The sequence below is a fragment of the Arachis hypogaea genome, chromosome 19 (assembly GCF_003086295.3).
Source record: "Arachis hypogaea cultivar Tifrunner chromosome 19, arahy.Tifrunner.gnm2.J5K5, whole genome shotgun sequence".
Lineage (NCBI taxonomy): Eukaryota > Viridiplantae > Streptophyta > Magnoliopsida > Fabales > Fabaceae > Arachis > Arachis hypogaea.
The window spans coordinates 45,826,641-45,850,984 of NC_092054.1; the positions used below are offsets into that span (position 1 = coordinate 45,826,641).

At 36.5% G+C, this 24,344-nt stretch overlaps 1 non-coding gene across 1 annotated transcript; it reads left to right on the forward strand.

Moving 5' to 3' along the window:
• The first annotated feature begins 21,515 nt into the window (after positions 1 to 21,515).
• LOC112780214 (small nucleolar RNA R71) lies at positions 21,516 to 21,623 on the forward strand. The gene has a single exon (XR_003191066.1). It is a non-coding gene; the product is annotated as a small nucleolar RNA R71 (small nucleolar RNA).
• The last annotated feature ends 2,721 nt before the right edge of the window (positions 21,624 to 24,344 follow it).

Sequence of the window (24,344 nt, forward strand, 5' to 3'; positions counted from 1 at the left end):
TCAAATGGCCTACTCAAGGCAACAGCAACCATCCAAGGAACTGCAGAGTTCAATGACAAAAGAGCCAATAACCAACACTCATTTGAGACACCACGGAATGCAATTTCAGAAAAGGAAGTAATGAATCTTGAAGGAGTGAGAGCAATCATGAATCAAAACAAACAGCTATACCAGCAAACTCAGCAGCAATTGGAATCAATAGCTAGACAAATTGATTCTCTACATTCTGCCACAGTGAATGCACAATTTCCACCATGGAAACCACATTCTTATCTAAGAATGAGGGAATCTCAGCATCAGGAACAAAGGGACTTCAACTATAACAACTCCAACTTCCCAAACCTACAAAAACACCACCATACCAACAAAAATCACTACACACCACCCCAATATACACACCTCCAGCCCTGTCCTACCTCACCACCCGCCCAAAATGACTTACATCAATCACCACAATTAACACAGCCACAACCAATCCTAAACTTCCAAAGACTCTACGTTCTAGAAATGATGATGGAAAGGTTTATGAAAATTCAAGAAATGACAATAATAGAGCAGGAGGATATAAGGAAAAACCAAGAGGCATATCTCAAGAGAATTGAAAGGCACATGGAACAACTGGTTCAAAACCTTTCTAAACTGGGTGAGAGAGAGGGAGATATGTCCCTAAGAGCCACTGAAGATGACTCAAAGAACAGTGAAAAAGCTGCTGGGTTGAAAGGGAAAGCAATTATGGAAAACAGTGAGAAGGCTACGGGAAAAGAAACAACTATTAAGGAGAAGCCTATGGTGAGAGGAGGAAACCAAAGGCAACAGAAACCTCAACTTCCATGATCAGAGGATGAAGGATGTCAAGCTAGTGACAATAAAAGAGCGCTTGTTGGGAGGCAACCCAACCGGAGGTAGTTTTCTGTTCATAACTATTTTAATAAAAAGGTTAATTAGTTTTATCTATAATGCAAGAAGCTAAGTTTGGTGTTGCACACCAAAATAATCTAAAGGAGAATGAAGGATTCTAAGTTTGGTGTTCCACCAAAATCCCATCATAAAACACATTCTCACTTTCTGCATAATGCTGGCTTCAAGCATGTTGGATGAACTAGTTAACTATTCTGCTGTTTCCTAGTTTTCAGTTTTATTGCTTTTGAAAAAGAAAAAAAAAAAGAAAAAGAGTTTCACACATGGTTAATTCAATGCATGAGAACCATTGGCAAGGTACTAAGTTTGGTGTTCCCACACCAAAGTAAGTTCAAAAGCCCACAAATAAATCATGCAAGCTAACCATTTCTTCTTTCAAGTGCTTGGGGAACAAGCAACTTTCAATATCATTACAGAGCATCATACAAGCTTTTGGAAGGATTAAGCATCATCTATCAAAAGGAAGAGAGAGGAATGTAAAGATCGGCAATGATGATGAGGAAGAGGAAAGCAAGCGAACTCCAAAAGGTTGTATTGTTCAGTGATTATTTTGTATCAGATGTTGCTAAATTGAAAGTTACATAATACCCCTGCCTACCTGCATAGCATAGTTTTTCTGCAATTCAATAAGCAAGATGCTTAATCATTCACAACACTATTTTCTTCAAAACTTGTTTGCACTCAATGATTCAAAAAATGCATCACATGAAAGTTCTTTGAAAAGAAGGATTGAGGAATTAAACAATTTTGAGGCAAGAAAAAGATTAGGAGAAGTGGCGGTTCTAGTTGTATGAATATGTATTGAGGTTGCATGCTTGTGAAAACTTGCATGGGAGCTCATAGGCAGGACATGAAGTTCAAAGAAGTATTGTGGATATTCTCAAAAATCTATTAATCCAAGAAGCAGCAAACAAAACAAAAGAAAATAAAGAAAATACAAAAGCAAAAAGAACATGGCCCAAGGCTCTGAGCATCAATTACTAGGCAGAAAAGAAAGAAGAAACAATGACTCAAAGAGTTGTTAGCCTAGTAAATGCTTGTGGTTGAGTTGTGTCAAGGAAAGAGGCTTGAGCAAGTAAATCCTTAGGGGTGCTTTAACACCTAATACCTTAAAACCAACTGGTTTAGGAGTATTGATTGAAAGCTTATCTAAAGAGCCGCTTTGAGACATGACACTTAGAGTCAAGGCCAAAGCAAAGAAACTATAAGCTGCTTCAAGGTGACTACATATAAAGAGATCTCCATGATACCATTTGGATGAAAATCCTAAGACCTAAGACCCCCAATATGTGAGGACTAGTGAGCACTGAAGCCCTTGCAAGAGCATATGATTTAGAGTTCACCCCATTGACACTTGATCACTTCACTCACAGGACCTGACAAGTTGTTCTTCAATCCGTCTTAAGTGAAAGAACCTATGAGCATAATTCATTTTTTGCTTGGGGACAAGCAAGCTTTAAGTTTGGTGTTGTGATGACAAGTCATCTTAGCCTAGTTTCACTAGTCTTTTTCTTTTGTTTTCACTTGAATTGTGCACTTTCTTGAGCTACAAGTAAGCTAATTTGGGTAGATTTTCATGCTTCCTTTGATTGAATCAACCATGTATGAATTCATGCTATTTCATGAGGTTTTATGCTATAATTGTCACATATTATGATAAAATGAATATCTCATGATTTTAAGCATAGCTTTGATGTGTTTGGTTGATTAATGATAGGTGAAGAAAGCTTGGAGAAAGGTTGAAGCAAGAAGGAATGGCTAGGAGTAAAGAGAGGACAATGGAATAAGTGAAAATGAACCAGGAAGCAAAAAGCTGGACCAAAAGTTAGCCTCAAACTTTTGCACAAACTTTTGGGTGAAAAGTTAGCCCCAACGTTAGCCCCTAACTTTTGGGCTAACGTTGGCACATGAAAGTTACTCCCTGGGCACCAAAAGTTTGCGCCAACGTTTGCCCCTAACTTTGTGGCTAACGTTGGCATGAGAAAAACACCCCCTGGGCACCAAAAGTTTGCGCCAACGTTAGCCCCTAACTTTGTGGCTAACGTTGGCATGAGAAAAACACCCCCTGGCCACCAAAAGTTTGCGCCAACGTTAGCCTCTAACTTTTGGGCTAACGTTGGTGCCATAAGTACACATAAGGAGGCCAACGTTGGAGCAAAAGTTAGACCCCTAACTTTTGCCCCAACGTGGATAGCAGCAAAGCATGGAGGCTGATAGTAAAAGTTAGAGTAAAAGTTAGCCTCAAACTTTTACTCAAACTTTTACTCAAACTTTTGCAAAACTTCAACCTGGTTCAATTGGTTCACTTTGGTTCCTCTCCAAACTCCAAGAGCAATCAACCAAGGCCTCTCTCAACCCAATTCCACCAAGAGCAAAGGCCCAACTCAAGGCTTGAAGATCATTTGAAGAAAGTGTATAAATAGGGTAGAATTCAAGTTTTTCAGGGAGCTTCCCTTTTAGTTTTTCAGAATAGCTTTCTTTTGAATTTTGCTTAGAGCTCACTTTTATTTTTCTTAGCATTGTTGTTTTAATTCAAGAGAATTTGGGAGGAGAATTGATCTCTTTTCTTCCTTGTTCTTGCCCAGCACTCTTTATTTTTCTTGTCTTGGATTTTGGGTGGAGAATTGAAGAAATTCTGTTTCAATCTCACCTTGGGATCTTGTTTAATTTTTTGCTTAATTGAATTTCAGTTTCGGTTACTTGCTTCTTCATCTACTTTCTTTGCAATTTACAATTTCCTTTGCAATTGTTCTTGTTGGATCTAGGAAGGCATTGAGATCTAGACTTGGTTTTCTAGTCTCTTGGGTCCTGAGATCTAATTTCCCATTTCCCATTCCCTGTTTACTGTTTTCATGCTCATTTACAATTCTGTTTCTAGATCTGATTCAATCCAAGTGTTCTTTTATTCCTCTGCTTGTTGCAATTTTACATTTCCTTGTTTGATTTCTGCAAATCCAACTCCCCATTCCCTTTACAATTCAAGCCATTTACATTTCTTGTACTTTACGATTTTGCAATTTACATTTCTTGCGTTCTAAGTTTCTGCCATTTAATTTCTTGTTCTTTAAGATTCAGCACTTTAATTCCTGTTCTCTTTAATTTCATGCCAATTACCCATTCCCTTTACTTTCTATGCAATTTAAATTCTGCAAATCACAAATCTCTCAACCAAATCTTGATTCGCTTGACTAAATCAACCACTAAACTAAAATTGCTCAATCCTTCAATCCCTGTGGGATCGACCTCACTCCCGTGAGTTATTATTACTTGATGCGACCCGGTGCACTTGCCGGTTAAGTTTGGGTGTTTTGGAGGAATTCGTTTTTTTTCCAAAATATCCCATCATGTATTCAGGAGCCTTGGCTAGAGTAGGATGTGTATCAAGAGTGACCGAAAAAGGGATGTCTGGATGTCTTGAGGGGGCATGCTCTGCCTCTTTATTTGTTCTCTCTGTAGTCTCTTTTTCAACTTGTTCTTCACCACCCTTAGTTTTTGGGCCAGCAATCTTACCACTTCTCAACTTAACCGACTGACACTCCTCTCTTGGAGTGGAAACCATGTTATTGGAAGGAGTATCAGGAGGTTTCTCAGGTATTTTCTTGCTAAATTGTCCCATTTGTATCTCTAAGTTCCAAAGTGAAGCTCTAGCTTCTTGCATAAAACTCTGTTGGCTCTTGGAGAGTTCTATCATAACAGATGCCAAGTCAGGGATGCTATAAGGTTGAAGAGGTTGAAGTGGGCAGTTGTTGAAATAATTCTAATTGAAACCCCCTAAGAATTTGGTTGCTACCTCTGAAGTTGCTCTCTTAATCTATACTTTGGTTGATTCCTCCACCCTTGATTGAAATTATTGGAATAGGGACCGTTATTGGGGTTTCTGAAGGAACTCCCCATGAAATTTACCTGCTCATGAATGAAGTTTCCATTCTCATAATTCCCCTTGAGGCTAACAACCACTCATATCATAAGAAGTGTCTTGAGCATTAATGGTTGAGACTTGCATCCCACTTAAGCGTTCTGTAAGAGCACTGATTTGTTGAGACATTGTCTTGTTCTGAGATAGAAGTTCACCCAAGGTATCTGATTCCATGACTCTTTCTTTCACAGTAGTCCTCTAAGAAGAATATAGGTATTGGTTATTAGCAACCATTTCAATCAACTCAGTAGCTTCCTCTAAGGTCTTCTTCATGTGAAGTGATCCACCTGCAGAATTATCAAGAGATATTTTGGCTAACTCAGAGATGCCATCATAAAATATCTGTAGCAACATCCACTCTATGAACATATCTGGAGGAAATTTTCTAATCATTAACTTGTACCTCTCCTAGGCTTCATAGAGGGATTCACCATCTTTTTGCCTGAAGGTTTGGATATCAGTGCATAGTTTAGTCAGCCTCTAAGGTGGAAAGAATTTGGTTAGAAAGTTGTTAACTACCTTATCCCAAGTGTCCAAGCTCTCTTTAGGCTGAGTGTCAAGCCACTCCTTTGCTCTATCCTTCACAGCAAATGGAAAGAGAAGTAGCTTGTAGACATCAGGATGCACCCCATTGGTCTTCACAGTATCACAGATTTGTAAAAATTTTGAGATGAATAAGTTTGGGTCCTCCTGCAAGAGTCCATGAAACTGGTAATTCTGTTGTACCAGGGTGATCAACTGAGGCTTCATCTCAAAGCTTCAAGCAGCAAAAGGGGACACAATAATTCTGTTCCCATAGAAATCAGGGGAGGGGGTAGTGAATGAGCCAAGATTTCTCTTGGGTTGCTCATTTGCATTCGGATCCATAATGACTCTTCAACCTTTTGCTTCAAAATCATCCTTGAAGTTCTTTGTTCCTGTCCCTGCTTATAAACAAACAGAAAACAAGAAAAATTGGAAATCTCTATGTCATAGTGCAGAGAATTTTCAGTGAGATATCCTGTGTAAAAGAAATAAAATAAAATAAACTAAATAGTAAGACAATAAAACTCAAAAATAACTAGGCAAACAGCTAAGGAAATAAACCGACTGATCCAAAAATTAAATAAGATAAATAAAACTAGTATTTTCAAAAATTTTTGAAAATAAAATAACTAGGTAACACCAAACTTAATTTCAAAGATTAAGAAAAATTTTAACCAAGATAAAACTTAATTTTCAAAAATAAATAAAGAAAGAAAGAAAATAAAATTAAAAACAAATAAAAAACTAAAAATTCCTAATCTAAGCAATCAGACAATTGATAGTTGTCAACCACAGTCAATTCCCGGCAACGGCACCAAAAACTTGGTGTGGATTTTCTATATCCATAAACTAACCGGCAAGTGCACCGGGTTGTACCAAGTAATACCTCAGGTGAGTGAGGGTCAATCCCACGAGGATTGATGGACTGAGCAACTATGGTTGAATGACTCACTTAGTCAGGCCAGCAGAAAGTTGTATTTCGAGGGTTATAGAATGCATTAAACAGGGATTCAGAAAGTAAGAAAGCAAATAATAAAAGTGAAGTGAAATCTATAAGAGAAAGCAGTTAAGGTTTTGGAGTTGTTTATCCGTCTGGATTAAGTTTTCTTACCAACTATTTTAATCATACAAGATTCATTTTATGGCAAACTATAATTGAATAAACTCTAATGTCTTAGTGATTTAGTCTCCTCTAACCTAAATCAACCACCAGTGTCTTGGTCACTTAATGTAGATTAGAGGGTTAAGTTCAATTCTAGTTTATGGCCACGAAAACTCTAATTATCTAAAGTTAAGATGATTATATGTCACGTATCCCGATTAGTTCAAGTAATTAACAATTTAGGAGGAATTTGCTTTCAAGCTATTGTTCAAGAGAGATAACTCTGTCGAGAATCATAAGAACGCATATAGAATAATGGTTATACGGTTGTTCTACCCATATTCATAAGATGAAGAACGAAAGCAATCCTTGAAACTGAATCAATACATTAATTTAAAATTGAAAAGCAATAGTCTTAATCCATAGAAATAAACAGAGCTCCTAACCTTAACCAAGGAGGTTTAGTGGCTCATGACTTACAGAGAAAACAAGGGTTCTGAAAAGTGTGAACATGCGAAAGAAAGAAGTTCCCTAAAGGGTGAATCTTTTTCCTTTTATATCTAACCTAATTTGATTTGAAAATAAAATAAAATAATAAATTCTAAACCTAAAAAATTTTGTTTGTAAATAAAAATTACAAAAATAAAAGATAAGATAGTAATTAAAAGCTAAATCCACTAAAGATGCTCCTTTGATGGGATTTGAATTCAGATTGCCTGAGTTTAGCACCCAAAGGGGCAGAATCTCCCTTTTGCTCGCTGAGTTGCTGGCGCTAAACACCAGCTGAGCGTTTAGTGCCCAGGGGGCAATGTCAATTCCTCACTTTCTTGCACAAAATTCTACCAAATTGATCCGAATTTTACCTGAAATAATTAAAACACAAAAACAACTCAAAGTATCATCCAAGGAGGATTTTAACATGAAAATGTACTTAAACTCATTAAATTATGACTCAAAATAAGTAGAAAATGGGTATAAGATGCTCACACATTAACACTTGAGGATTTTGCAAGTGTGCGTGCACACACTATGGTGTGTACGCACAGGCTGGGAAAGTTGTCTCTGGTGCGTGCGTACACATAGTATCATGCGTATGCACTATGTCCTGTTTTTCACACAAACTTCTATTTTTAACTGTTTGACTTCCCGGAAAATTTGTAAACTTTCGTAAACCCTTGTTTTGGCAGAAAATGATATTTTTAAATGTTTAACCAATAATTTAGCCTTCCAAACCCCTATAACTACTTTTTAAGTTTCGATACCTAGTTTCTAAGCATAGAAAGTAGAGAGAACATATGGAGAAAAGTTGTGAGGGAAAGTACTTGACTTAAAGGGTGTAAATAAGGTTAGATATGCTGGGAAGGATAGTTGAATTAATGTTGGTTAGTAGAGAAGTGAATGATTATGATATTATGAGTATAATGAGATATGATTGATTATGATTAGGAGGATAGTGATTATGATTGGAAAGTGTGGGGAACACTATATCCCAAGAGTGTACTGGGCACTATATCCTTGATAGATGATGACTGTGACTATGATGAGGTGGATTGAGGAATGATTATGTTAAGTTGTGATTCTGCTTGTGAGTTAGTTGTGTATATTCTGTTTCACTTTTGCTGTATCATATCCTCTCTATTTGTAAAGTGTGTCGGACACTATATCCAATGAGTGTGACAGGCACTATATTCCAAGAGTGTGGCGAGCACTATATCCCAAGAGTATGGGAGAACTTTACCTTGGGAAGTTGATGAGCGGATAATTTATACGCTTTTTCGCATTGTTTTTACATAGTTTTTAGTATGATTTAGTTAGTTTTTAGTATATTTTTATTAGTTTTTAAATAAAAATCACATTTCTGGACTTTACTATGAGTTTGTGTATTTTTCTATGATTTCAGGTATTTTCTGACTGAAATTGAGAGACTTGAGCAAAAACCTGATTCAGAGGTTGAAGAAGGACTGCAGATGCTGTTGGATTCTGACCTCCCTGAACTCAAAGTGGATTTTCTGGAGCTACAGGAGTCCAAATGGTGCGCGCTCAATTGCATTGGAAAGTAGACATCCAGGGATTTCCAGCAATATATAATAGTCCATACTTTGCCCGGGTTTAGACGACGCAAACTGGCGTTCAACGCCAGCTCTCTGCCCTATTCTGGAGTCAAATGCCAGAAACAGGTTGCAAAGCAGAGTTAAACGCCAGAAACAGGTTACAAACTGGTGTTTAACTCCAAGGAAGACCTCTACATGTGAAAGCTTCAATGCTCAGCTCAAGCACACACCAAGTGGGCTCGGAAGTGGATTTTGCATCATTTACTCATTTCTGTAAACCCTAGTAACTAGTTTAGTATAAATAGGACTTTTTACTATTATATTTACATCTTTGGACGTTTAGTTCTTAGATCATGGAGGCTGGCCATTCGGCCATGCCTGGACCTTATCACTTATGTATTTTCAACGGTAGAGTTTCTACACACCATAGATTAAGGTGTGGAGCTCTACTGTTCCTCATGATGTAATGCAAAGTACTATTGTTTTTCTATTCAATTCAAGCCTACTTCTTCTCTAAGATATTCATTCGCACACAAGAACATGATGAATGTGATGATTATGTGATGCTCATTATCATTCTCACTTATGAACGCGTGCCTGACAAACACTTCCGTTCTACATGCAAACAAGCTTGAATGTGTATCTCTTAGCCTTTTGATCGTGAGATCAGAGTCTTCGTGGTATAGGCTAGAATTATTGGCGGCCATTCTTGAGATCCGGAAAGTCTAAATCTTGTCTGTGGTATTCCGAGTAGGATCTGGGAAGGGATGACTATGACGAGCTTCAAACTCTCGAGTGCTGGGCGTAGTGATAGACGCAAAAGGATTACTGAATCCTATTCCAGTATTATCGAGAACCGACAGATGAATAGTCGTGTGGTGACAGCGCATCTTGGACCATTTTCACTGAGAGGATGGGAAGTAGCCATTGACAACGGTGATGCCTTACACAAAGCTTGCCATAGAAAGGAGTGGGAATGATTGGATGAAGACAGCAGGAAATCAGAGGTTCAAGAGGAACGAAAGCATCTCTATACGCTTATCTAAAATTCTCACCAATGACTTACATAAGTATCTCTATCCCATTTTACATTTTATTTATCTTTTAATTATTAAAACTCTATAACCATTTGAATCCACCTGACTGAGATTTACAAGGTGACCATAGCTTGCTTCAAGCCGACAATCTCCGTAGGATCGACCCTTACTCACGTAAGGTTTATTACTTGGACGACCCAGTGCACTTGCTGGTTAGTTGTGCGAAGTTGTGACAAAGTGTGTGAATTACGTTCTGAGCACCAAGTTTTTGGCGCCGTTGCTAAGGATCACAATTTCGTGCACCAGAAGTATGACAGGCACTATATCCCATGAGTATAACGGACACTATATCCCAAGAGTGTGGTGGAAACTATATCCCAAGAGTGTGGAAACACTTTATCTTGGGACATGCGGCAAGTACTATATCCCATGAGTGTGGTAGACACTATATCCCAAGAGTGTGGATGCATGTCAGAGAGACGATGTCCAGGTTAGCTACCGGATGTATTGTAACACCCTAATTACCCTAAGCCTTACTTCATGCCGTAAAGTGAAGGTTAATCAAAGGTTACGACAATTCTAAAGCTTATACATAAATATATATAGAAGGAATAATAATTCTAGAAGTTCGATGAAGAAAATAAGCTCAAATACGGAATTACAAAGCACGAACGTTCACACGAAGCTACAAGCGTAAGAGACAAGATCCACTATGTGAGGTAACAAGATATATGTAGTTATATAAGAGTATAATAATCATAAGATACTAGCCACAGCTCGTAGAGTTTAGGTCGACTAGTTAACTACTACATACATAGTTTTGAAAATAAAACAGCTTATACAGAATATCTCTCATAAAGTAAGCCTCTAAAGCAAAATAGAATAAAAATTGAGAGTACTAATAAAAATAAATCAAAAGACTCCAAATACATGATAAAGGTCCTCCGCTCTGTCACCATCAAGCAACTCACCGAGGTGGGCTGCGACCTGCATATGAAAAACAACAACAAAGTATGGAATGAGAACCGGAGGTTGTCAGTATGGTAACAGTGCCCAGTAATGTAAGATATAAGACCCCAAGACGCCAGAGGCAATCCTAGAGTTTCATATCCGTCATAAGATTCAACTTAAAGCATACTAAAATTAAAACCATAACTTTAAAACCTTTATAAAAAGGGTAAACTAACTTAAGGGATTTCTAACTATTAGTTCACGGATGTCCCACAGCCTTCTCCAGCCTAACCACCATGCGATCCCATCGCCACCGCCTTCCGATCCTCCTCAATCCCAGTAGGAAAACATAGGTAATAGCAATGCAAGTAAAGCACAAGTATAAGCATGTATATCAAGAAATTCAAATAGGCAATTAGGCATGTTATACAATTAGGCAAACAATACAAGTCGGCAAAGCAAACAAACAGATAGAAGATGCACATGATGAATGCCTGTCCTATTGGCTGTGATATCACATTGTCGGTTCAACTGCCAACCCGAAACATCTCCATGGAGATGTCGCCCTTCGGAATCATAATGGGAACCCCCGAGATATGGTGCTCAGAACACCATCCAGGATTTTGTGCGTACACACTCTAGTGATCCGAAGGGATGCGAGCGGGATACTATTGGCATGGACCTCACATCTCAACGTAAGCGGGACGAACCACCGCCCTTATGCCGCCGCCGCTACCTCGACAGGCAGGATCCAACTAAATCGTCCCTGCCAAGCGCATAGCGTCTCAACAATCTCAGTATAAAACAGTGATTCAATGGTTTTCAAAAAATCATTTTTCAATATATCATAAATCCATCATTCCATTCCGAGTCCTAGGCTCATCTCAACCACCATCAATTCAAAATTTCCACAATTCATAGTCAGTGATCATCAACACGATACTCCACCTCTTCACTCAACCAAAACCATCCTCAATACTCCAGAAACCTAAGTCTCCATTTTCTAAACTTTTTACAAGAAACATATCTAATTAAACTTACCTAAAGCATCCTCCATGTGTTGACACCTAAAAACAAGCTAAAGGATTTTCAAATGTGTGCGTACACATAGAGGTGTGCGTACGCACAGAGAGTAAAAATTTCAACTCTGTTCATCCGCACAAGGCGTGCAAACGCCCTCAACAGAGTGCACCTTCCAACGTGTGCATGCGCACAGCTTGCAAAGCTTCGTTGGTTGTGTGTGCGCACAGAGCGTGCTAGCACTCCCAGCAGTAGCCATACTCCCGTGTGTCACAAATTCTGCAGCATTCACGGAATTCAAATTTCAGACACCAACTTTCAATGATCATATCTTTTTCTAGAAAATTCAGATTTCCGCAAAATTTAAACCATTTTAATTCTTTTTGAATTATCTTTAATTTGATATAAAAATCATATAATTTCAAAAATCGTAGCTCAAGATATGATCCGTCGAATTTAAACTAAAATCCATTTTTGCCAAAATTTCTAAACCTCAAATTTTTTCCAAACTTTCAACCCAAAATTACTTATTCCACTTTCAAAAGAGTCCTAATGTACCTAAACCATATGCATATACTCTCAAATCATTCCTCAACCTATTAATATACAATTTCACCCCTTTCCATCCAAAATTCCCACTTTCAAGCCTCTAATTCTCAATTATTACAACTCGAAGCATCATTTTATTATTCTCATTATTTATCAACATCAATACACTTCATAAATAGTTATCAATATCCAAATTCATCATTTTCAATCATACATCATAAATTAACTTCAACATTAATCAAAATCATACCTTCATCAAAATCATCACATATCAACATTCATTACCAACCAATTTAATCCTATCCTAAGGTCTATTAGCCTAAGTGTCCAGAAATATTATATATTACATAGAGAAAAACGAAACCATACCTTAGCCGATTTCTAATATGCACAAAATCACCAAATTGGCCTCAACCAAGCTTCCACAAGTTCTCAATCTCAATCAAGCCATCAATTAATCTCCAACAATCATCAACAATCAATATTCCAAACTATACAAATTAACGTACAATAAATTAGTACCTAGGGTTCTTAATTATTCAATTTCACAAGGTAAAGAGTTTCCTTACCTTTTTCGATGGTATTTGGGGCACAAACTACCAATAGCCCAACCTTAAGTACTACCTAAACAATAAAAACACAAAAATTTATTCAAAATCATTACCCACATTTTCGGATTTTTAGGGCAGAGGGAAAGAGATGAAAATTCAAAATCTTACCAACAAATTTTAGATAAAACTAACGGCTCGGTAAGAGCTTCGCGTAGTCACTGACGGCATGCGAATCGGAGCACCGTAGCTCGAATTATGGCCACCGGAAGTTGTATGTGAATAGTAACACTCTCTCTTCTCCTCTCTTCTCTTGCAGCTGCTAGGTATAGTGTGTGAGTGGGTTATGAGCTGAAATGGCTCATTTTAAGTGTATTTATATGTTGGGTTTGGGCCCAACTTGGGCCCCGTCCAATCTTTTAGGCCAAACCTTTAAAATTAGTGCTCGGTTTTCAATTCTAAATATTTTTCTAAGGTCTTCTACTGTTTTTAATTATTCTCGCACAGTACCAGACAGACTTAAGCCGGTAGTGCCGGTTAATTTACCAGTACGCGTTTTTACGCAATTTTTCGAAGAAAATTACATTTTTCAACTCAGAAAAATCTATTGAGTCCAAATATCATATTTATATTTTCTAATTAATATTCTAAAACCTTGAACCTAATTCAGGAAATTAAATTATTATTATTTACTCGTTAATTAATTGGTTAATTAATTCGCGGTTCTTACATTCTCCCCACCAAATAAAACTTTTGCCCTCAAAATTTGGCTTACCTATCATCATCCTTAAATGTTCACTCAACTTAAAATCTACCTCTCCCCATTCACCTTTTCATTTCTCCACGTCAGCTCAAATTCCTTTTTACATCCCTTATTCTTATTTATAATGCCCTATTTTAACCAAATTCAAGCCTATGCTGTACTCACCCTTCTTACTCTTAGATTTCCTCAATTCAAGCTCAATACAACATTAGCATTTCTATTCAATGCTCTCCAAATCTATCTCTTAAATAACTCAATTCCTATTTCAATCTAAGCCTAAAGTCATCACGATCAAATATCGCAATCCCTACCTTCCCAACACGACAATTGCATTCAGTTATCACCCAAATCTAATTTATTCGCCTACCTTCATCTTCATAGCCTACCCCAACTCATTCTAATCTTACATCCACAATCAAACTTACTTATCTTAACTCACTAAAATCTTCAAGTATTCAAGCCTAATATATGTATAGTGACCATTCTACTACCTTTATTCACAACTATCATGTGCTACTGCATCCCACAAGCTTCTGATGCGCCACTCTGATTTTCAGCCACTAATTAACTATCTAATCCAAATATTCAATCAAGTCGTACATTATTTATCAGATTACAAAACCTAGTCTTACTTCTGAACTTCCTCAACTTGACCCAAATAGGGTTTACGCTCATCATAAGACTAATTCCTAACTTAGGGACTTATAGAATCTCTATGCCTAATTCAAAGTCTCATCAAATTCTCAATCGTAAACAATTTTCCATAGCTCTGATGACAAGTCATCTTAGGCTAGTTTCACAAGCCTTTTTCATTTATTTTTGCTTAGTTTTCATGCATTTCTTAGGCAATAAGTAAGTAATTGGATTGAAATTTCATGCATCCCTTGATTCAATTGAACATGGTTGTTTATGTGCTTCTTCATAAGATTTTATGCAAATTTTACCAAGAGATTTTTGTTAGCGACGCGTACGCGTGGGTGACGCGTACCCGTCGAAGTGGTGATTTTGGAAGACCACGCGTACGCGTGGATATGAGGAGAGTTCTTCAAACCAAGAGTGCTACGTTTTCATCAAAGAGCGCGTGCGACACTTCCGAAATTGGGATTGAGGATTTGCCACCGACGCGTACGCGTGAAAGTGGCTGACGAACGGATTTTTGCTAGTAAAGAATTCACAATAAATTTCCGTTGCAAGTATAGTTTCTAAACCAACAACAATCCTTTCATACAAAAATTTAGTTGTCACTAAAACAAACCCAATAAAATTAAACCGAAGTATTTAAACCTCGGGTCATCTCTCAAGGAATTGCAAGGAAGTGTTCTTGTTATTGGTTATGAGTTTTCTGAGAAATCTTTGAATGAGGAATGGAAAAATAAATGATTATAAATTAAAGCAATGAAAATTAACAAGAGGTTTTATGTAATTAAAATAAAAAGCCTTGGCTAGGAGAAGATTAGTCGAAAGTTCTATCCTTGTTGGATTTCCCAAGATTAATAGTAATAGGTTGTTGTGTCTACTTAGTTAACCCTCAACGAATGAAGGAAAGTCAAGTAGTTGAGCTAACTCCAATTCACAAGTCCTAATCCTCTCCATTGGGAAGGATTAGCGTTAGTGACTAGAGAGCCAGCCAACAATTCCTAATTACAAATTAACTCTTGAGTCTTCCAACTCAAGGGTCTCCAAATATTAATTAATTTCAAAGCCAAGTTGGAAGCCTACTCCATTGACATGAATTCCAATTTCACATACATGTAAAGGGAGTAAAAAGAAGACATGATAATTGGACTCAATTGAAAATAATCAAGAAATAATGAAATTAAATAGAAAAGTATCTTTGCATTAATTAATTCCAAAATCGAAGGTATCCATATAACTCTAAACAAAGTAAATGGGGAATAAAAAGAGTAAAGGAATAGGAAACAAACTAGAATGATAAAGACTTCAACGGAGGTAGTAACTCTTTTCAATATCCAACTCAAAAGCATAAAACTAGGATTCCTAAAACCTAGAGAGAGGAGAGAGCCTCTCCCTCTAGAAAACTACATCTAAAACCTAAATTGTGAATAATGAGAAGTGTCTCCCTGATTCCTCCACTCTGCGCCTCTAATCAATATTTTTGGGCTTGAAACTGGGCCAAAAACAGCCCAGAAATTGCCCCCAGCCATTTCTGATATGCTAAAATTTTGCACAATCCACACGTACGTGTGATGCACGCGTGTGTGTCCCTAAAAGTCAGGGCAATTATGAAAAATTATATATCATTTCGAAGCCCCGGATGTTAGCTTTCCAACGCAACTGAAACTCTCTCATTTGGACTTCTTTCACTCAAGTTATGGTCAGTTAAGTACGAAGAGGTCAAGCTGGACAGCTTGGCAATTCCTTCAATTTCTTGTATTCCTTCCACTTTTGCATGCTTCCTTTCCATCCTCTAAGCCATTCTTGCCCTATAAACTCTGAAAACACTTAACACACATATCACGGCATCGAATGGTAATAAGAGGGGATTAAACATAGCAAATTTAAGGCCAAAGAAGCATGTTTTCAATCATAGCACAAAATTAGGAAGGAAAATGTAAAACATGCGAATTATATGAATAAGTGTGAGTTTAGTGGATAAAATCCACTCAATTAAGTATAAGATGTACCACGAAATAGTGGTGTATCAAATCTCCCCACACTTAATCTTTATCATGTCCTCATACTAAGCTCAAGAGAAGCTATAAAGGAGTGAAGAGGAATGGTAAAACTTATGAAATGCAACCTATCTATATGAATGCAACTAAATGCAAAAATACTTCTACCTACTTGGTTAAAAGTAAAAAAATTCTCCAAGACAAACATAAATCAGATTCTACTAATTCAAATCACACAATAAAAGATAAGTAAACTTGTAAGAAGATAGCTCATGAAAGTAGGGAACATAGAATCAAGCGTTGAACCCTCACTGGAAGTGTATATGCACTCTAATTGCTCAAGTGTCTAACGTTATTCCACTCTACTCTTCTCTAGTCATGCTTTCTAAAACTTTGTTCTTCATCTAACCAATGAACAAATATTTAATGTACACACCCAAACATCATGATGTCTTTTCAAGCTTGTAATGTGGCTAAGGTAACGGTGAGGATATATGTATGGCCAAGTGAGCTAAAATATGAATTTTTGACTAACCTAAGCTTGCACCTAATACACACACACACTCTATATAACTCTAAAATCATGCCTAACTACCCAAAATTCCCACTTTTGCATCACATACTCATGTATCAGATTTTCTTTAATTTCACCACATATGCATTGATCTTTTTATTAAACTTAACATCGGGGTAATTTTGTCTCCTCATTTATCTATTTACTTATATTATAATTTATTATTTTTTTCTTATTTTTTTATTTTATATATATATATATATATATATATATATATATATATATTTTTGAGATAAATAATAAACATAACATATCAATGCACATGGGTTTTTTATTTTTCTGATCTCACATGAGTAGGCACCCAAATTTCTAATATTCAAATAAGGTAGAGACATAACACATTTCTTGTACCCACAATTCCCCACACTTAATTGATACACAATCTATATCTTAAATTAACCAAAGATTCAACTGGGGTAATTAATTGTTTTTCCGCTTAAGGCTAGTGATGTGGTAATATAAAGAACAAATGGGGATTAAAAGGCTCAAAGTGGCAAACAAAGGTGATTGAAATGGTAGGCTATTTAGGATAAGTGAGCTAATAACAAATAATGGCCTCAATCATATGTATGCATGCAAATACACTAAACAATGGACATATAGAATGGAAAAAACTATAGATTGCAATTATAGAGAAGAAAACACACAAGAATAAAAATCATGGTTAAATAGTATAACCATGTAATTAAGATCAAATCTCACAGGTTGTGTGTTTTTAGCTATAATTCATGTTCTAAATTACAGTCCTCAAACAAGTTTAACACAAATTTTAATTTGTATTAGTGAAATACTATAAAAAGGGTCTTGAAAAAGAAAATATTACTTCAACCAAGTAGTAGCTAAATGCACAAAATCAAACAAACATGCAATCAAACATGCAAATGCAACAACTAATTTAACAAAAAAAAATTAAACATTGGTGTTAAGAAGGAAATAGCTAACCCACGGAAGTCGGTATCGACCTCCCCACACTTAAAGATTGCACCGTCCTCGGTGCATGCTAAGATGTGCAAGTGGACGGGTTGCTACACTGATGCTTTTCTCCAAAGATTGTGCAGATGGAACTTGTTTGTCGCTGATAAACCTATATTTTACGATGTATTTTGTGCCCAATTCAAGTGATTTATTCAATTCCTCACCCACTTATTCATGTAAATTGCATGGTTTTACTTTCCCTTCCTTATTATGTGATATATGTGAAAAACATGTTTCCTATGCTTTAAAAATATCAATTTTAATTACCCTTTATTACCATTCGATGCCGTGATTTGTGTGTTAAGTATTTTCAGATCTCCTAAGGCAGGATTGGCTTAGAGGACAGAAAAGAAACATACAAAAATGGAAGGAAAGCACAAAATGGAGTCTTGAAGAAAAAGGTAGCGACGCGAACGCATGGACGACGCAGCCGCGTGCCTAGCGCGAAAAGGCAGCGACGCAAACGCGTGACTGACGCGGATGCGTGCCTTGAGCAGAACGCAAATGATGCGTACGCGTGACCGACGCGATCGCGTGGAAGAGCAGAACTCCAGATGACGCGACCGCGTGACCTACGCGGACGCGTGACAGACGCCACGTGCAGAATCTGCAGAAAACGCCCCCAGCGATTTCTGTACCCTTTTTCGGCCCAATTCTGAATCCAGAAACACAGAATATAAGCCAGAGAATGGAGGAATCAAAGAGGAGATATCATACATTCACAATTTTAGGATTAGATGTAGTTTTTTAGAGAGATAATTTCTCTCCTCTCTCTTAGGTTTTAGGATTAGGATTCCTCTTAAAGGATTTAGGATTTCAACTTCCTCTCAGGTTCAATATTCCTTTTATATTTTTATTTATTCTAATGCTTTTATTCGTATCTGACTTATGTTACTAATTTGGCTCATGAACTCTTTATGTTTAGATTGATTTTCTTTTATTAATGCAATTGAGGTATTTCAGATTTATCGGCTAGGACTTAACGATCAAACTAATTAGTCCACTTGACTTTCCTTTGTTCTAGTAAAGGTTAACTAAGTGGGATTAAAACTCAATTCACATCACCATCGATAAGGATAACTTGGATAGGACTTCCAAATTTTCACACCTTGCCAAGAGTTTTATTAGTTATTAATTTATTAATTCCTGCAATTTATTTCCCTTGTTCAAACCATTTGAAACCCAAAAACACCGTTTTTCATAACCAATCATAATTCATACTTCCCTGCAATTCCTTGAGAAGACGACCCGAGGTTTGAATACTTCGGTTTATAAATTTTATTGGGTTTGTTACTTGTGACAACCAAAACATTTGTAAGAAAGGAATTCTTGTCGGTCTAGAAGCTATACTTACAACGCGAATTTATTTACGAAAATTCTAGATCGCGCGAGAGTTCCGTTCTTCAAAATGGCGCCGTTGCCGGGGAATTGCAAACGTGTGCCTTATTATTGGTTATTGTAAATATTTTTCTTTTGCCTGTTTATTTGTTTCTGTTTTCATTTTTAATTCTTTTTAGCTACCATGAGTTCTCACCCCTCTCGCTTTGAGTTTGGTTCTAATATTGTTGAAGGGAATGGAAGCTATAGCAGGAACATGCATCAAGGTCAGAGCAATCAAGGATGGATGGAGCCACGAGGACTTGATCAACCCTTTAGGCAACAACACCCTCCACAGTATCACAGACGACGACCATTCTACAATGCATGCCAAGGCAATAGATATGGTGGATCCCGTAGTAGTTACCAACAAGTTCCACCCTGTGCTTATGAACCACCCTCTCAACATAGCTTTGAACCACCACACTCACAAGTTCCTTTTCACCATTCACCACCATATGACCCTTATCCACCACAATTCCAAGCCAATTACTCCCAAGAACCACCACATTCTTATTATGAACCCTCTCCCCCAACCAATGAACTCTCATGTCCACCCCAATCTCCAATGGATGACACCCTTCATGTTCTTCTTCAAGGACAAGCGAATATGCAAAGGGACGTACTGGAACTCACTACTGCCTTAACCGAGGTAGTAAATATAATAGCTTCCCAACATCTGAGCACTCAAAGTACTCCCATGGCTACATGTGGAGAATCAAAAGAAGAGCATAGCATGAAGGAGACACTAGAAACTTCGGTGGACAATGAGAAGCATGGCTTTGTATTGGAACAAGTGGAGGAAGCCATAATAGTTGTAGAGGAAGAAGTGTTGAAGATTTAGGAGATGCTGAACCTCCATGGGAATCGAGAACTGTAAAGGATTCCACTGAGAAGTTCAAATTTGATGCCAAGGAGGATAGTTCACAACCTCCAAAGCATATACCTTGTGAAAAATTGGACGGAACAGACCAAGAAATTGATTCCTTAGGCAGTGATAATCATGAATCAACCTCTCCTAGTCATGAACTTGCATCTGCAACTGAACTCCTTGAGCCTGAAGAACCTTATCCAAGTGAATACGAAGATGATGTCGAAGTAGATTTCTCTCAACCTCCAACTTATGACTTGAGTGACGAGGAAGACATAGAAGGCTTTGATCAAGACGCAGTTGTAGTTGAAGAATCTTGCGAAGAAGTGGAGGAATTCACAGAAGAATACAAGGGAGTAAAGCTTATAGAACCACTAGAAATACCTATACCAAGGCTATTACCACCTAATACAAGCTTCAAGTGGGTACAATCCTTAACCTTTGTCTTTACTTTTCCACTTGAATATGGTTTTCTTGAAACAGATGGCCAACTTAGAGCTCTCTGCGGCTTTAAGAGTAAGAAGGAAATGGCTCGTACTCAGAGCTGGTGTGCAAGATTCAATAAGGTTCCACGCTTCAATTCGAAGTGCACGGATTAGTATCAAGTTCAATTGAATGGGTCTCGGAAGACGCTTGGTTATCTTGGTGAGAATACAATTTCTAAACTGCCCGGATGGAAGAATATAGATCAAGACAAAGGCGAATTTAAAAGGAAAGTTTGGGATCCTGGAATCTATCCTGACATTCGTCACCCCGGGAGCCTGAGAATCTGTTTGAAGTTGCTCAAAAGCTTTACATGCCTAGTTTGGGACCTCGGAGGCTGTTGGCATTCCAAACATTGGTGGAGATTTCTGGATGAATTTAAGCACAAGCCACCATAACAGGAAGCTCATCAAATGTCCAACTTAAGGACTTTAACTAAAAGTGCTAGGTGGGAGACAACCTACCATGGTATGATCGTTTCTTTTTCAATTTTATTTCGTATTGTTTGTTTTTATTTTATTTTATTTTCATTAAACCTGGAAGTATTCATAGCATCTACATTAGCCCTGCATATTGCATACTGCATAATTGAAAAAAAATCACCCCACGCGAGCACGCAGGCCACGCGTGGGCGTGACAAGAAAATCGGCGTAAAGATCCAACGCCCAGAAAGTTGGGCTGGAATCGTGCGGTTGGTGTGCGTTTAGCACAAAACGGCACACACGTTCGCATCCCTGATGCGAACGCATCACTTGCAAAACACTCATCCCACGCGAAAACGTGAGCGACTTTGATATCTCCATGAGGGATTATAGGTGTTTCCATAGGGTTCACCCATGTAATTCACCTCTGCTATTGCAGGGTTCTCAGGATCATAAGCTTCTTCTTCAGAAGATGCCTCTTTAGTACTGTTGGATGATTCCTTCAATCCATTCAGACTCTGAGAGATCATATTGACTTGCTGAGTCAGTATTTTATTCTGAGCCAATATGGCATTCAGAGTATCAATTTCAAGAACTCCTTTCCTCATAGGCGTCCCATTATTCACATGATTCCTTTCAGAAGTGTACATGAACTGGTTATTTGCAACCATGTCAATGAGTTCTTGAGCTTCTGCAGGCGTTTTCTTTAGGTGAATGGATCCACCTGCAGAATGGTCCAGTAACATCTTTGATAGCTCAGACAGACCATCATAGAATATATCCAGGATGGTCCATTTTGAAAGCATGTCAGAAGGACACTTTTTGGTCAGTTCCTTATATCTCTCCCAAGCTTCATAGAGGGATTCACCTTCTTTCTATTTGAAGGTTTGAACATCCACTCTAAGCTTACTAAGTTTTTGAGGAGGAAAGAACTTGGCTAAGAAAGTCGTGACCAGCTTATCCCAAGAGTTCAGGCTATCTTTAGGTTGAGAGTCCAACCATACTCTAGCTCTGTCTCTTACAGCAAACGGGAAAAGCATAAGCCTGTAGACCTCGGGATCAACCCCATTGGTCTTAACAGTATCACAGATCTGCAAGAATTCAGTTAAGAACTGAAAAGGATCTTCAGATGGAAGTCCATGAAACTTGCAGTTCTGTTGCATCAGAGAAACTAATTGAGGTTTAAGCTCAAAATTGTTTGCTTCAATGGCAGGGATTGAGATGCTTCTTCCATGTAAATTGGAATTTAGTGCAGTAAAGTCACCAAGCATCTTCCTTGCATTGTTATTATTTTCGGCCATATCTCCTTCCTTTTCGAAAATTTCTGTCAGATTTTCTCTAGAGAGTTGAGCTTTAGCTTCCCTTAGCTTCCTCTTAGAGTTCTTTCAGGTTCAGGATCAGCTTCAATAAGAATGTTCTTGTCCTTGTTCCTACTCATATGAAAAAGAAGAAAGTAGAAAAGAAAATATGGAATCCTCTATGTCACAGTCTATGAAGCACGGATTCTCTCATTGTGTCGGTGTATCTGTGTCGGACGCGAATCCGACGTCGACACGTGGCGGATACTTCAAACGAGTGTATCGGTGGTGTACCTTCTTGCGGTGTAGAATTTTGGTGGAGTTGTCACGAATCTGATAGAGTTTGACTCGATTCAGATGTTCATGAGATGGATATTTCTGCTGGACTACAAATCTTCAATTGATTTTGTGATTTTATGGCCCGATTAACCAATTTTTTCTTTCTAATTTTAAAATATTCTAAAATTAAAACAAATCAAAATTTAAATTTAAAAATAAAATAATTAATAAATCAAAACCTAAATCTACTTACTGTTTGTCTTTGGTAACTTACTTACTCACTAGCTTAAATTTTTTTATTTTTTTCAAATTTAAAAATAAAATAATAAATAAATCAAAACCTAAATCTACTTATCGTTTGTCTTTGGTAGCTTACTTACACACTAGCTTAAAATTTTTTATTTTTTTAATAATTGCATAATTTTAAGACTTTTTTATGCAACTATATTTACTCTTATATTTACAATATGGTATTTTATTAATTTAATATATTATTTAAATTTTAATTTACAACGTATTGTAAACGTGTCGTATCCAATTTTTTATAAAAAGAACGTGTCAGCGTATCCGTGTCATGTCGTGTCCGTATCGCGTGTCGTATCAGTGCTTCCTAGGTCACAGTATAGAGATTCCTTATGCAAGTATAAGAAGAGAAGAATGTAAGAAGGAGAAGAGGAAAAATTCGAACACAGAGAGGGGGATGGTGTTCGAATTTTTGGGTGGAGGAGAAGTGTTAGTAGATGAATAAATAAATAGAAGGAGGTGAAGAAGAGAAGAATTCGAAAATTTAAATAAAATAAAATAAAAATATTTTAAAATTAAAGTTAAAATTCGAAAATTAAAATTGAAATCAAATTAAATTAAAATAAAAATAATTAGTTAATTAAAAAGGAAATTTGAGAAAGAGGGAAGGGATTTTCGAAAATTAGAGAGGGAGTTAGTTAGGTAGTTTTGAAAAAGATAAGAATCAATCAAAAAGTTAAGTGGTTAATTGAAAAAGATTTGAAAATTAAATTTGAAAATATAAGAAGTTAGAAAAGATTTTGAAATTAAATTTTGAAAAAGATGTGATTGAAATTTAATTTGAAAAAGATTTGAAAAAGAATTTTAAAAAAATTTGATTTTGAAAATTAAAGTTGATTACTTGACTAACAAGAAACAAAAAGATTTGATTTTAAAATTTAAAGATTGAACCTTTCTTATTAGGCAAGTAACAAACTTAATATTTTTAAATCAATCACATTAATTGTTAGCATTGAATTCGAAAATATGGAATAAAAATAAGAAAAAAATTTTGAAAATTAATTTGAAATTTTCGAAAATATGAAAGAAAAACTGAAAAAGATTTGATTTTTGAAAAAGATTTGAAAAAGATAGAATTTTTAAATTGAAAATTTGATTTGACTCATAAGAAACAACTAAATTTTAAAAAAGTTTTAAAAAAGTCAACTCAAATTTTCGAAAATTTATGAGTGAAAAAGGGAAAGATATTTTTTTGATTTTTGAATTTTAATAAAGAAAGAGAAAAAAGGAAAAGATATCTTTTTGATGTTTTTCTCTCTCTCTTTTTTTTATTAAACAGCAAGAATGAAACAAAACATGAAGAATTAAGATCAAAACAAAAAATGCATGAAAAAACACTATGAATGTCAAGATGAACACCAAGAACACTTTGAATGTCAAGATGAACACCAAGAACTTATTTTTGAAAAATTTTCAAGAAAAGAAAACATGCAAGACACCAAACTTAAAAATTTTTATTCTTTAGACATTAATATTTCAAGAATGCATATGAAAAACAAGAAAAGACACAAAACAAGAAAATATGAAGATCAAACAAGAAGACTGGCCAAGAACAACTTGAAGATCATGAAGAATATCATGCATGAATTTTCGAAAAATAAATTTTTTTAGAAAATTAAAAAGATGCAATTGACACCAAACTTAAAACTCGACTCTAGACTCAAACAAGAAACACAAAAAATATTTTTGATTTTATGATTTTATAAAATTTTTTTTGTTTTTTCGAAATTTATTGTGGGAAAAACGAAA